Below are 7,089 nucleotides of genomic sequence, written 5' to 3' on the forward strand. Positions count from 1 at the left end.
CGTGGTGGCGCATGCCTTTAATCCCAGCACTCGGGAGGCAGAGGCAGGCGGATTTCTGAGTTCGAGGCCAGCCTGGTCTACAAAGTGAATTCCAGGACAGCCAGGGCTACACAGAGAAACCCAGAGTCTGAGCATAACAGGATTTCATAATCCAGATGATGTAGTTCAGGGTTTTGTGCTGCTAGGTAAACACTCTACCAACAGAGCTACCTCTCCAGCTCCAAACCCGAAAATTTAAAATCACATGAATCTCCAAATTACTTATGGAACACTTAGTTTTCACAGGTATTTTGTCTGGATGAAGGGAGCAGAGTCACTTAAAATGTCTTTTCTCAACTTGAGGAGATTGAAGTCTGTTGCTTTACGAATGTATAGACATTTCCCCCGATACACCACTTGTACCACTAGAATAAAGCAAAAAGTTATGGTAACATGATTTTGAATGTAAACCCTCAGCTTAGAGCTAATGTATATTTACACCCAGCTGCTGAACCCCTTTCCCCTGCTCAATAGCTGTGTGGCTTTGGGCCAGTTACTCAACCTCTCTGTCTCTCTGTAAAAGGACTTATGTCTAAAGGATTGTTACGAAGGTTATATAAGAGCTCATATATAATATGCTATTTACAGAGTTTGGTAAAGGGAACACTAGATGTTTAGATGTTGTTTTGCATCTGTGTAACCCATAACAAAGCATAACATTTGAAGAAAAAAAAAGCCTTTTCTTTCTTGTATCTTAGGAAACAGTTCTTAACTGTCTTCAGTGTCCACAGCACTGTATGAGCATCGCCACAGCCTCTGACACCTGTTAGGAGCTCAGAGACTGAGGGAAAATAGATTCTTAATTGCTTTTTCCACTGATACTGTATTTAGAACATCTTTTAAGTCTTTTTCCTTTGAAGCAGAGTTAGAGCTTATCAAAAAGAGATTTGAAACAGGTTTGAACATGCAGTTAGTACAAAAGCACTCAGCAGAAGGATATGTGTACTCGAGTGTGGACGTGGGCTTCTCAAGGGGGCATTCACCTTCTGTAGGTGTGTGTGTGTGTGTGTGTGTGTGTGTGTAGAGCCCAGAGGTTGATGAGGGTGGATATCTTCCTCAGTAGTTACTCTCTACCTTATGTTTTGAAACATGGCTTCTCACTCAACTCACCAACTACAAAAGACCAACTTTGCAGTGAGCTCCAGGGGTTCATCTGTCCCCACTTTCTGTCCTACCCTCACCTGAGCTGGGGTTACCCATGTACACTGTTGTCTGGCTTTCACATGGGTCTTAGGTTCTGAACATGGGACCTCATGCTTGTATGGCGAACGCCTTATCTAGTGAATTATATTCATCTCCTCTGTTAAAGAAAGGTGAGATGACAGGGTCTCCTCTTTCTGTACTTGTCCCCTAGAGTGAACCCCCATGGCATAGGGAGTGCTACGACCATTAAGGATCATACATGGACAAAGTATTTTAAACATGGAGCATCAGATTTGGTTAAAAAATAAGCCTTTTTGAATTATCTGAGAGTAAGAGGGAGCCAGTTGATAAAGGACAAGGGAAATGCTAAATATGCATCGTGCCAAACAGTGAAAAATTAAAGACGGAAACTAACATTAATTACATTCCCGTAAGATGAATAGGCCGCTCACCGTTAATGAGAATGTACACCTTTGTCCAAGTTTCACATCCACCTGTGATGAATGTGCTAATGGGGACAAGATACATCACAGCCGCGTTTGAATTAACAGCACACTAATAGATTGACATATGAGTGGGGATGAAGCGTTTAATCACAGAAGCCAGACCACACCCAACAGCAAATTTTCATATTGCCTACATGGAATCCAAGTGAGTACAGAAAACAACAGAGTATATTTTAAATACTACATCCAGGGTGTTGTTCATATTGTACAGTGTTCTAAAAAACAAAAAAAAAAAAACAAAACAGTTTACTGTTTGTATGCAGTAAACCTAACTAAGGATAATCAAAAGGAATACAGGGGATTCAAACACTCAAGCTAGAGCACTGTGGCTCACCGGTCAACTCCGGCCCCTACCATGTGTGTTGCTGGTAACATGTCTTGGAAACCATACTGAATGTGAGGTGGACAGAGCAGGAATCAGGCTGTGTTGTGGCAGCGTTCTATGAAAGTTATACACATCCTTTTGTAAATACCTGATTTTGTTCTTACAGTGTGAGAACACTGTCTCATAAATAAGGTAGCACCTTGCTATTTTGATGGATGCTGGATTCCTGATATACAAAGTAATATTATTTAAAGCTGCACTTACAGTGATTAAGTATTCTTGGAAGAGAGCAATTATGCATATATCACAACAATGGGGGATAACAAGCGTATGTTTATAATCTAGATCCATGCCGTGGAAGAAAATATATGTGCTGTACAGTATTTCCAAGCAACCTTGAGATCTTATATAAATCAATGTAGTCCTTATATTTCATGAAAAAGTGGGAGCTAGAACCATTTGATTACAGGATAATAAGCGCTCGAAGTCTTTGGAAGGGGGTGTGAACCATCAATCATTCATCCGCTCTTGGAGTCCCTTACAGGGGTCGGGTGATGCTTGGATAGCTGTGTAGGCACTGAAGACAACGATCCAATGTACCCATTGTGGAGAGGCCAGCACGAGTGCAGAAGCGCTCAGCTACAGGCCCACGGTGGGTAGCATGCTGGGTAGAGACTGCTGAGTGGTAGTCACACATGAGAGGTCAAATATCACAAAGCAGAACAAAGGGATTTGAACAATTTTATGACTGAATCTGAAGACTGAACCAAAGGCCTTACACGTTCTAGGCAAGTGGGATGGGATCTGTGACTGAGTCACACCCCAATCCCTTGAAAAAATTACGCACTGAGAAAAATGGTGTGTCTTTTACGTACATGATGACACAGCATATATAGTACAGAATGCATATGTATAAGATGCATGTGTGTTTTTGCATACGATGACACACAGAATGGCTAAAATGAGCTAACTGACATTTGTGTGACATCATATTCATACTTTTGTGGTGAGAACCCTTAAAGTACTTAATCCCCATTTTCTCTTGATTTTCAGTAACAATATATTATTAACTGTAGTCACCATGATGCGCAATACAACTTAAATCTACACCTTCCATCTAAATGAAACCTTGTATTGTGTGACTGCCTGCCCTCTCCCTAAGCCTTCTCTCACTTATGGTAACCACCATTCTACTCTAAGCGTCTATGAGTTCAAAGTTTTCAGGTTCCGCATACAAGGTCATGTGACATATGTTTTTCTGTGCATAGTTTACCTAATTTGATGTAGTAATTTCCAGTTCTATCATGTTGTTGCAAGTGGAAAGATTTTTCTCTTGCCATATTTTCATCAACTGATGGTTCTTTCTTGTTCCCATCCCTAGCTACTGTGAATAGTGCTGCAATAGATAGGAAAGTGAGTGCCAGGGTCCTTGAATACACTAGCTTTGTTTGTTCTGGCCGCAGTCTCAGTAACAAGGGTATTGGATCCTATTATAGATATACTTTACTTTTGGAGGATCTTCCCTCGTGTTTCCCATGACAACTGACCGACATTCCCACTGACAGAGTGCAGTTATTTTACCTTCCCCAAGTCCTTTCCAGGCTATCTTCCCTCCTTTGAACAACCATTTTTGCCTGAATGATTTTTTTTAAGTTACATTTCCTGATAACCAGTGATCTTGTGTTGTATATATGTGCATAATGTGGTGAGTGTTAATGTGTATATGTGTGTGTGTGCATGTAAATGTATGTGCATGTGTGTACGTATGCATGTATGTATGTTTGTGTTTGACATTTGTGTGCCTTCTTTTTTTTTTTTTTTGGTTCTTTCAGTTTATTGCATGAAGGAGTTATACTAGTCCAAGTTAAAAGCAGACCTCAAATAATTACATTATACAAACTGTGAGGTTTTTAAACTTGTACAAGGGACAGAAGGGAAATTCTACTCATTGCAAGGAAATTCTCACTTAGCTTCAGAGAGCCACAAGCACTTAAAACCATGAACCTTCAGCTGATCGTCCTTAGCCAGCCCAGTCTCTAGCAGGAACTGGCACATGCTCTTGCGATGGTCACCCTGTGGCTGAATTACTTCTCCATATTCTGGATGCTCAACTACAGTACCATTGCAGGCAAATTTCTTCTTAAACACCTTCACTAGTTTCTTTTTATTGTAATCATCAGCGATCCCTTGGACAGTTGTTGTAAGGGTCTTCCTGCCGTTTCTCTGTTGAATTCTTATATGGATAGAATCCTCAGAGCCAGCAGGATGCAGGTCATCACCCTTACTTGCATCAGCAAAGGGGTAGAAAGAGTAGAGATACTGGATAGTGGACATATGATGCAATTCCTAGGCGGCTGCGGGAGAAGGTGAGCGGGGGTGGGAGGGATAGAGCATCGGGAAGCGAGGGGCTCAAGGAGGAGGCAGCTGAGTCCTTGATGGTGGCTCAGTGACTGGGCATGTGCCTTCTTTGGGGGAAATGTCTGTCTAGGCCTATTTGCCATGTTAAGACTGGATTCTTATGATTTTGATCCTGAAGCCTGCAGCTCCTTAAAAGGACCACCCCATGTCAAATGTATCACTTGTAAATAGTTTCTCCCATTTTTGTAAGTTGTCTCTTCACTCTGCTGATTGATTGTGTCTTTTGAGCTCTAGAAGAAGCCTATTAGTTTGATAAGTCTTGTCTACTTTAGCCTTTCCTACCTATGCATTTGGTGTGATATTAAAAAATATCCTTATCCAGATCGGTGCTGGGGGGCTTTTCTAGAAGAGGAGCATTTAGCATCACCCAGCTCTACTTTCTTGCCAGCACACGCATGCCCAAGGTGGTGGAAAAACAGATATTCAAAGTCATTTCCTGAAAGAGCTTGACCCATAGGAACAGGACTGTTTGAGCAAAGCTACACAAGTTACTTCAGTGATTATTCTATAGAAGCCGAGTTCAAGCAAAAGGCCAGATGCTGCTGGAAAGAGAACCCTGCTATGAAAGACAAGCGTGTGAACATGATGGGATCAGGGTGTGTGTGTGTGTGTGTGTGTGTGTGTGTGTGTGTGTGTGTGCAGACACAGGAAGGAAAGCTTATAGCGCAGAGAGCTGCGAGTTGAAATGGCTTACCCCGGATTACATCTATATTTCTCTATGAAATATATGACAGGAATTTCAGTTGAGAGTTGGGTGGGAGGGGATGATAGAGATTTGAGGACTGAGGAGAAAGCACGTAATAGGCACTGTGGGAGCAGGCTAATGAATTTACAAGTGGAGTTGACATGTCAGAATGTTGAGTGCTCACTGAAGATTCGTGGCTATAAATCTGAAGGAAACCCTGACAGGGTGGTTGTATCGGTTTTTTTCTCTAGTATCACTGAATGGCTTCAGTAAAGAGGTATGGTATGCAGCTAGTTGAGTTAGTGTTTGGAGTCAGCAAGGAGTAGGGGATGGGTCAGAGTAGGGAGTTGTTTTCCACCTATAGAGGATGATTAAATTCTGGCTCATCTGTTAGTCAACAATGTTCTTGGAGTTAATGCTATTATATCACACTCCAAAAATGTGTCTACAGGGTATAACTTACGTTAAATAGTCTTACCACAACAAAAGAAAGACAGGTTCTACATAACATCAAACAGCATTAGAGTCGGATGCAGGGCTCCGGGTCAAGTCACAGCCAAATTCATAGCTCTGGTTATAAATATAGGGAATAAAAATGAATGTCCAAATAAAGAGACTAGGAAAGAATAATAAAGAGAGCTCTGGATATCTGGATATTAGAAAAAGGAACCAGCTTGGACGAGTAGACTTCACAACTTAAGAAATAGATGAAAACGTGGATTTGACAACTTCAGAACAGCAGAAGAACAAAGTTCTGAGGTGGAAAAGGAGATGCTAGAATAGGAAGTTATTCGTTTTGGGGGTCAGAAGAGATGACTTGGTGCTTAGGGGCTTGTGCTATTCCTATGGGGAACCAGACTTTGGTTCCCAGAACCCATGCTGGGCAGCTTAAAATCACCTATAACTCAGCTCCAGGGGACATGGTGTCCTCGCCCATCTTAGAAAGCAATGACGCAGCTAAGTAAATCAACATACCCCAGGTTCCACATAGCAAGTTTCTGCTTATGCACTGGACCCTGACTGGGGAGTGGATGTTCTTCTGCATTAGGCTATAGGCAATGAACCATCAATCTGGGTACTTGAGATGGTTCAAATTTTCTGCTTATTTTAAAGCTACTAATGATTTCATTACCGGTATGACATAAGGCAATAGGTTATATGCAACATCAAAACAGTTGACTTCCTCCTGTGTTCTCTTGGAAGGTCCTGCCTCAGGATGGACAAGTGTCAGGAGACTGATGGAGTGTCTTGGTAGCTAGCATGTTGGAACACTGTGTTGCAAAGTTTTCTAGTTGCAGAGCTTAGGGGGACCTCAGAATTGAGAATCACAGTCAGTGGTCCATAATGAGTAGATTGAACCCAAAGCACTTGCTCACTCCCTATGCACAGGAAGGACATTCAGTAAAGGGGTACAATACGCATCTAATTAGTGTTTAGAAAAAGGTAGTATGGGGTTGGTTTCCAGATATGGAAGATGATGAAATTCTGAAGGGCCTCCTGGTCAGTAGTGGTCTTAGAGTTAACATTACTGTATGATACTCGGAAAGCTTGCTTACAAGGTATAGCTCACATCAAATAGAAAACCATGTACTTATGATATGAACAATGGCATTTAAGAGGGCCCTTTCGGCCACTTGCTCCCATGTCACCTCTTCAGAGTCGTGGTCAGGCCCTCTCATTCTCATGAGGACAGCTACTCATTGGCTGGAAGGGGCAATGAGTAAACGAGACCATTCCCAAGAACAGGACTAGTTGTTTCATCTAGCCTTGCCCTCCACCCATCACCACTGCTAACTTCATAACTACAGGTGAAGACAAGCAGTTTATTGCCCAGTGTGCATCTGGGGATTGGAGGCTTCCTTGAGAAGCAATCACCTATAACAAATGCTTCCTGTATAGCTCCGGGCTCTCATCAGTGCTTTACATAGCTCAACAGGCTCTTCATGTTTCATTCTTGGGGAGACTCCATGTGT

General features: G+C 42.1%; 1 pseudogene; it reads right to left on the reverse strand.

Annotated features, from left to right (window-relative positions):
* Positions 1–3,975: 3,975 nt before the first annotated feature.
* On the reverse strand, positions 3,976–4,347 carry Eif1-ps3 (annotated as a pseudogene).
* Positions 4,348–7,089: the final 2,742 nt, after the last annotated feature.

This window comes from Mus musculus, chromosome 2 (genome assembly GCF_000001635.26).
Source record: "Mus musculus strain C57BL/6J chromosome 2, GRCm38.p6 C57BL/6J".
Taxonomy (NCBI): domain Eukaryota; kingdom Metazoa; phylum Chordata; class Mammalia; order Rodentia; family Muridae; genus Mus; species Mus musculus.